Here is an 8559-nt window from a genome sequence, read left to right as displayed (position 1 = left end):
TAGAGATGGGGTTTCACCATGTTAGCCAGGAAGGTCTCAATCTCCTGACCTCGTGATCCGCCCACCTTGGCCTCCCAAAGTGCTGGATTACAGGCGTGAGCCACCGCGCCCGGCCCTGAATAGCCATTATCTATTAAAGAAATTGAATTTGTAGTTGAAATCTTCCCCCAGAGAAAATCTGTGTCAATACCTGCTGTACATAATCCTCAAGTCTATTTACCCTGGTAGATGGGGACAGCACCCAAACCACCTCCATTTGACATTAAAAAAACACTTCAACTCCTGAGCTAACTTTAAAATGTATGTTGTTATAAGAAAAGCTAAAAATAACATGCTACAAATTAAGAAAGTGTGCGAGCTAATTATGTTGGCACCGGAGAATTTGCTAAAAATGAACTCCAGGAATATTTTCAAAAGTGGGTCATCAGACTGACTGGACCCTTTAACATGTGGAAACTGGATCTAAAGAGCTGACAGAATTGCCTAGAAAAGAAACTACAGAATGATTGTATTTGTTGGGATGAAATAAAGAAATGTTAGCAGGCCAGGCGTGGTGGCTCACGCCTGTAATCCCAGCACTTTGGGAGGCCAAGATGGGCGGATCAAGAGGTCAGGAGATTGAGACCATCCCGGCTAACACGGTGAAACCCCATCTCTACTAAAATATGAAAACAAAAAATTAGCCAGGTGTGGTGGTGGGTGCCTGTAGTCCCAGCCACTCGGGAGGCTAAGGCAGGAGAATGGTGTGAACTCAGGAGGTGGAGCTTGCAATGAGCCGAGATCGCGCCACTGCACTCCAGCCTGGGTGACAGAGCGAGACTCCGTCACAAAAAAACAAACAAACAAGCAAACAAACAAACAAATTAGCCGGGCGTGGTGGCGGGTACCTGTAATCCCAGCTACTCAGGAGGCTGAGGCAGGAGAACTGCTTGAACCCAGAAGGCAGATGTTGCAGTGAGCCAAGATCGCGCCACTGCACTTCAGCCTAGGTGACAGAGCCAGACTGTGTCTCAAAAAAAAAAAGAAAAAAAGTAATGTCAAAAGACATGGAAGTGCTGGGTGACTCATGTCTGTAGTCGCAGCACTTCAGGAGGCCAAGGTGAGAGGATCACTTAAGGCCAGGAGTTGGAGACTGGCCTGGGCAACATAGTGAGATCCTGTCTTCACACACACACACACACACACACACACACACACACACACACAAATTTTTTAAAGGACATGGAAGCCAAATTAAAGGGGCTCCCTCTGGTCAAAACTGGAATAATTTGAGCATTAAAATAAGAACTGAAATTAATTATAATCTATTGAATAAAACCAAAGTCCATATTGATAATACACATGAATGAAAAAGGAGTGGGGAGGGCTCTTTTTTATAGTCTAATGCCAAATGACAAAAATGGAGGGAATGCTGGAGTTAGAAAATCAACATTGTGCAACCAATATGATAAAAATTGGCTAGGGGCCAGGTGCAGTGGCTCACACCTGTAATCCCAGCACTTTAGGAGGCTAAGGTGGGTGGATGACTTGAGATCAAGAGTTCGAGACCAGCCTGGCCAATATGGTGAAACCCCATGTCTACTAAAAATAAAAAAAAAAAAAAATTAGCCGGGCATGGTGTCATATGCCTGTAGTCCCAGCTACTCCGGAAGCTGAAGCAGGAGAATCACTTGAGCCCGGGAGGCAGAGGTTACAGTGAGCCGAGACTGCACCACTGCACTCCCGCCTTGGTGACAGAGCGAGACTCTGTCTCAATAAACAAACAAACAAACAAACAATTGGCTAGGGTAAAATCATGAATGGATACTGATGCAGAGCAGGCAAGCCCCATAGTAGGGCTTAGCCCATGAGGGTCTGTGGCTTCACCCAGGAAAGAGGGCAAGCTGGTGGTAGGGTAGAAGAAAACAGCCTTATTGAAGTGGCAGTGTTACAGCTCTGTGACTGCTCTGCAGAGCAGGGCTACCCCATCGGCAGTGTGCTGACAGTAGCAGCTTAGGGCAGTTTAGCAGTCATATTTACACCTCCTTTTAATTACAAGTAGATTAAGGAGTGGTTTATGCAGAAATTTCTAGGGAATTGGTAGTAACTTTTGGGTCATCGGGTCATCACCATGGAAAAGGGTGGTAACTCCTAGGTATTTCCATGGCGATGGCACACTTGTGGGTGTGTGTCTTATGGAAAGCTGCTTCCGCCCCATTCCTGTTTTAGCTAGTCTTCAATTTGGTCCAGTGTCCAAGCCCTGCCTCTGGAATCAAGTCCCGCTTCCTACCTCAATACTAAATCTAGGTGGGGAAAGTATGAAGCTGGGCAGGGTTATTTGCATGATCTCAAAGTGTCTCCCCACAGATTGTTTACAAATTGTTACAAGTTCCCAAGTTACAAAATAGTAACTATATATCATGGAGAAACCAGACAACATCATGAGCAAGTTTGACATTGATTAAATTAACATCACCAGTAAGGAGCAGGTAGACATTGTAGGGCTTGGGTAGGGCTTCCCCTTAAAAGAACACAACACAATTTATGTCATATTTCAGGTCAGATGCATAACCTAAACCCGGTCATGACAAAACACCAGGAAAACACAAATTGATGAACGTTCTATAAAATAGCTGGCCTGTATTTCTTTTTAATGCCAGTGTCATTAATGACAAAGAAAGGCTGAGGAACTATTTTAGATCAAAAGAGACAAAGAGCATGACAACAAAATGCAACCCATGCTCCTGAACTGGGCCTTGTACTAGAGGCAGGAGTGCTATCAAGGGTGTTATTGGGACAGTTGACAATGGTGGAATATGAATTTTATAATGTCAATGTTAAATTTCCTGTATTTGATCATTGTACCATGATATACAGTTTGTTAATTATAGAGACAGGGTCTTGCTCTGTTGCCCAGGATGGAGTGCAGTGGCTCAATCATAGCTCACTGCAGCTTCAAACTCCTAGGTTCAAGCAATCCTCCCACCTCAGCTTCCAGAGCAGCTGGGACTATAGGAGCATGCCACCATGCTGGGCTAACTTATTTATTATTTTTTTAATAGAAACAGGATCTTGCTGTGTTGTCCAGGCTGATTTTGAACTCCTGGAGTCAAGGGATACCTTGACCCACGTCAGCCTCTCAAAGCATTGGGGTTGCAAGTGTGAGTCACCTTGCCTAGCCTGTACCATGTGTTTTTTTTTTTTTTTTTGAGACGGAGTCTCACTCTGTCGCCCAGGCTGGAGTGCAGTGTGGCATGATCTCAGCTCACTGCAACCTCCGCCTCCAGGGTTCAAGTGATTCTCCTGCCTCAGCCTCCCAAGTAGCTGGGATTACAGGCATGTACCACCACACCCGTCTAAACATGTACCATGATTATTTAAGAGAATATTCTTGTTGTTGAGAAATATGCATTATAGTATTAAGAGATAAAGGGTCATAATATATGCACTGACTCTCACATGATTCAGAAAAAAATGAGCATAATGCATTTAGAGAGAGAATGACAAAGCAAATTTGTCAAAATGTGAGAAATGGATAAATCTGGGTAAAGAATATATAGGAGGTCTCTGTAACTAAGAATAATGACAAGAATGCAACTTTTCTATAAGTTTGAAATTATTTCAGAATAAAAAGGTTTTGACTATAGTCCTCTGCTGTACCAGCTGAGCTATTGAAGGATGCTATAAAAAAGGTTTTTTAAAAGGCACATAAACAGAAGAGAAACAGTCAAATGAGGACTAGGGTGTATAAGGACAGTTCCAAGTGGCCAGTTGAATTCTGACTTTAGCTTGTTCTCTTTTATCTACTTTTCTTTTTTTTTTAGACAGAGTTTCGCACTTGTTGCCCAGACTGGGGTGCAATGGCACGATCTTGGCTCACCACAACCTCCACCTCCCAGGTTCAAGCGATTCTCCTACCTTAGCCTCCCGAGTAGCTGGGATTTATCTACTTTCTTAAAAGGGCTCTTACTCTCAACCTCAGAGAGCTGCTATGACATCATAGGTACCCCATCCAGCTTCTGACCTTCCCAGGTCCCGGCCTTCCTCCCTGTGAAGGGCAACATCTTCCTTCCCCAGTCAAGGGGAGGCTGGTCCCTGGATCCTAGAGACTAGGATACTTTTATTCCTTTGCTCTTACCGAAACCAAAACCAAAACCAAATGACAACAAAAAATGATTCTAGAGTTTCTAAGGATCATGTCTGCGAGCCAGGATTCCTGATCCAGAGACAATGGCCCCGATGGGATGGAGCCCGAAGGCATCATTGAGAGTAACTGGAATGAGATTGTTGACAGCTTTGATGACATGAACCTCTCCGAGTCCCTTCTCCGTGGCATCTACGCCTATGGTTTAGAGAAGCCGTCTGCCATCCAGCAGCGAGCCATTCTACCTTGTATCAAGGGTTATCATGTGATCACTCAAGCCCAATCTGGGGCTGGGAAAATGGCCACATTTGCCATATTGATTCTGCAGCAGATTGAATTAGATCTAAAAGCCACCCAGGCCTTGGTCCTAGCACCCACTCAAGAATTGACTCAGCAGATACAGAAGGTGGTCATGGCACTAGGAGACTACATGGGTGCCTCCTGTCATGCCTGTATCGGGGGCACCAACATGCGTACTGAGGTGCAGAAACTGCAGACGAAGCTCCTCACATCATTGTGGGTACCCCTGGCCATGTGTTTGATATGCTTAACGGGAGATACCTGTCTCCCAAATACATCAAGATGTTTGTACTGGACGAAGCTGACGAAATGTTAAGCCGTGGATTCAAGGACCAGATCTATGACATATTCCAAAAGCTCAACAGCAACACCCAGGTAGTTTTGCTGTCAGCTGCGATGCCTTCTGATGTGCTTGAGGTGACCAAGAAGTTCATGAGGGACCTCATTCGGATTCTTGTCACGAAGGAAGAGTTGACCTTGGAGGGTATCCGCCAATTCTACATCAATTTGGAACGAGAGGAGTGGAAGCTGGACACACTATGTGACTTGTATGAAACCCTGACCATCACCCCAGGCAGTCATCTTCATCAACACCCGGAGGAAGGTGGACTGGCTCACCGAGAAGATGCACGCTCGAGATTTCATTGTCTTCACCATGCGTGGAGATATGGACCAAAACGAACGAGACGTGATCATGAGGGAGTTTCGTTATGGCTCTAGCAGAGTTTTGATTACCACTGACCTGCTGGCCAGAGGCATTGATGTGCAACAGGTTTCTTTAGTCACCAACTATGACCTTCCCACCAACAGGGAAAACTATATCCATAGAATTGGTCGAGGTGGACGGTTTGGCCGTAAAGGTGCGGTTATTAATGTGGTGACAGAAGAAGACAAGAGGACTCTTCGAGACATCGAGATCTTCTACAACACCTCCATTGAGGAAATGCCCCTCAATGTTGCTGACCTCATCTGAGGGGCTGTCCTGCCACCCAGCCCCAGCCAGGGCTCTATCTCGGGGGGCTGAGGAGCAGCAGGAGTGGGGAGGGAAGGGAGCCAAGGGATGGACATCTTGTCATTTTTTTCTTTGAATAAATGTCACTTTTTGAGGCAAAAAACAAAACAAAACAAAACACTCTAACATTGCAACCCACTCAGGCGTTTCCAATGCCTTTATTTTCCTATTTGAGGGAAATATCATTTCCCCAGGCTAAGGGCAAGATGGGTGACTAAACCTGGAAATGGCCTCAACCTTCCTGCAAGTAGTAGATCCACAGCACATGGTTAATAATTTATGCTATTAAGGTTAGGCTACTAAGGCTATTAAGGTGTACAGTCCTAACGGACACACCTATGAATTAGATATACCTGTCAACAGAAGCCGGTCAGATCCATGGTTAAGAACCAGAATAAGATGGTCTGAGTTTAGTTTCTGACTCCACCACTTACAAGTTGTGTGACTGGCTGGGTGTGGCGGCTCTGCCTAGAATCCTGGCCCTTTGGAAGGTTGAGGCTGGAAGGTTGCTTTGAGCCCAGGAGTTTGAGACCAGCCTGGGCAACATAGCCAGACCCTGTCTCTATTTTATGTAGGAGGCTGAGGTAGGCGGATCACGAGGTCAGGAGATCGAGACCATCCTGGCTAACATGGTGAAACCCCATCTCTACTAAAAATACAAAAAAATTAGCCAGGCGTGGTGGCAGGCGCCTGTAGTCCCAGCTACTCGGGAGGCTGAGGCAGGAGAATGGCGTGAACCCGGGAGGCAGAGCTTGCAGTGAGCCGAGATTGCACCACTGCACTCCAGCCTGGGCGACAGAGCGAGACTCCAACTCAAAAAAAAAAAAAAATGTTGTATAACTGAGAGAAGGCAACTAGTTCCCGGAGCTCATGAACCATTCACTCAACAAAGTAACCACCTCATAAGCACCAGACACTATTTTGGGAGGTAGCAAAATGTAAGCTCTCTGCTCTCAGAGCTTACATTCCAGTTAGACAAGACAGAAACTTTAAAAATAAATAATTAAAATATAGCATATACTATTATTGAATCCAGAGATTCTGAGGCTGAATTTTGGGAAAGGAGGAAAAGAAACATCAGTTTTATAAAGTTAAAAGGAAAAAAAAAACAGGTGATTAACTGATTTTATGTTCTGTTCTTCTGGCCTTCTCTTTAAAATATTTCTCAAATGGAGATTATTCAAGGAATTTGAAGATTTTATTTTTGTTTTTGCTTTCTGGCTTTGCTTTGAGTTGAAAAGAAGCTTTTTTTTTCTATATTTGAGACATTTTGCAAATACACAGAATCCTTTAAGAGTTTGGAGTTTACATTGAAGGTCTCAAAAATTCTATTATTAGGGGAAATTAAAATACCATTCATAATGAGAATCACAATTTTATAGGGGAATTACTAGTAATTTATGAAAGGCTTTTTTTCTCCAAATGGTCAAAAGAATTGTGTCGGAAATTTGGATGTTCTTTTGCTATGGTTCGTACAGTCTGTATTTGCCTCTTCAAATAACTTTGGATGACTTTTACATGGCCACATTACTGTTTCCATAAATGATATTTTTAGGAACTGGAAATAACAAAAAGTTCTGGTAGACTTGCCACTTGTCCTTAATAACTTGTGTAGCTAAATATCTCTTTCCCAAAAAGTGAGGGAGTGAGAAGGAATACCAGCTAGGATTTTAAATGATAAATGGATGGGCTGGGCACGGTGGCTCACACCAGTAATACCAGTACTTTGGGAGGCCGAGGCGGGTGGATCACTTGAGGTCAGGAGTTCGAGACCAGCCTGGCCAACATGGTGAAACCCCATTTCTACTAAAAATACAAAAAATTAGTCAGGTGTGGTAGCACGCACCTGTAATCCCAGCTGCTTGGGAGGCTGAGGCAGAAGAATCACTTGAACCCGGAAGGCAGAGGTTGCAGTGAGCGGAAATCAAGCCATTGCACTCCAGCTTGGGCAACAAGAGCGAAACTCCGTCTCAAAAAAAAAAAGTTAAATGATGTTTTTATGTAAGACAGTAAGAAAACAACAGGACATACAGTGGTTTGGTTGCTGGTTAGTTGTCTTTATTGTTAACTTTTCTATTGTTTAAATTTCAGAAGAAAAATCTCTGTGTGCATGTTAAGATTTTTCAAGATTGATAATTACATAAGGCTCTGGTCTCAAGATCCAATCAGTACCCATTTTGTTTCAATGTCACCAAAGTAAAATTGATTATAGGGTGACTCTGCTTTTTTTTTATATATATATACGTATTTTTTTTATTATACTTAAAGTTCTAGGGTGCATGTGCACAACGTGCAGGTTTGTTGCATATGTATACATGTGCCATGTTGGTGTGCTGCACCCATTAACTCATCATTTACATTAGGTATATCAACTCTGCTTTTTTCTCTCCCATTAAAGGTTTTTGGGAAAAAAAACATTGTTCCTCTCTTACACATGCTTTTTTATTTTACCTTTTTGAGACAAATTCTCACGCTGTTACTCAGGCTGGAGTGCTGATGCAATCACAGCTCACTGCAGCCTCAACCTCCTGGGCCCAAGCAATCTTACCACCTCCTCTGAGACAGCTAAGACCACAGGTGTGCACCATCATGTCTGGCTAATTTTAAAAAACTTTTCTTTTTTTAGAGATGGGGTCTTGCTATGTTGCCCAGGCTGGCCTTGAACTCCCAGACTCAAGCGATTCTCCCACCTCAGCCTCACAAAGTGCTAGGATTATAGGCATGAGCCACCACACCTGGCCACATCTTGTTTAAAAAAAAAAATAAAGTTCCTCATTATTTGATTGAATGTTTTGTTTTGCTTCGTTTTTTGAGACAGAGTCTCGCTCTGTCGCCCAGGCTAAGGTGCAATGGCATGATCTCAGCTCACTGCAAGCTCCGCTTCCTGGGTTCAAGCGATTCTCCCACCTTAGCCTTCCGAGTAGCTGGGATTACAGGCGCCCGCCATCATGCCTGGCTAATTTTTGTATTTTTAGTAGAGACGGAGTTTCACCATGTTGGCCAGGCTGGTCTCGAACTCCTGACCTCAGGTGATCCACCCGCCTCGGCCTCCCAAAGTGCTGGGATTACAGGCGTGAGCCACCGTGCTCGGCCGGTTGAATGTTAATAAATTTTAAAAACATAC

The 8559-nt window shown here is 44.0% G+C and overlaps 1 pseudogene; it reads left to right on the top strand.

The window, feature by feature from the left end:
• The first annotated feature begins 4170 nt into the window (after nucleotides 1-4170).
• Nucleotides 4171-5553, top strand: LOC101144526 (eukaryotic initiation factor 4A-I-like; annotated as a pseudogene).
• The last annotated feature ends 3006 nt before the right edge of the window (nucleotides 5554-8559 follow it).

The sequence above is a fragment of the Gorilla gorilla genome, chromosome 10 (genome assembly GCF_029281585.2).
Source record: "Gorilla gorilla gorilla isolate KB3781 chromosome 10, NHGRI_mGorGor1-v2.1_pri, whole genome shotgun sequence".
Taxonomy (NCBI): Eukaryota; Metazoa; Chordata; class Mammalia; order Primates; family Hominidae; genus Gorilla; species Gorilla gorilla.
This window is presented reverse-complemented; position numbering and strand designations above follow the sequence as displayed.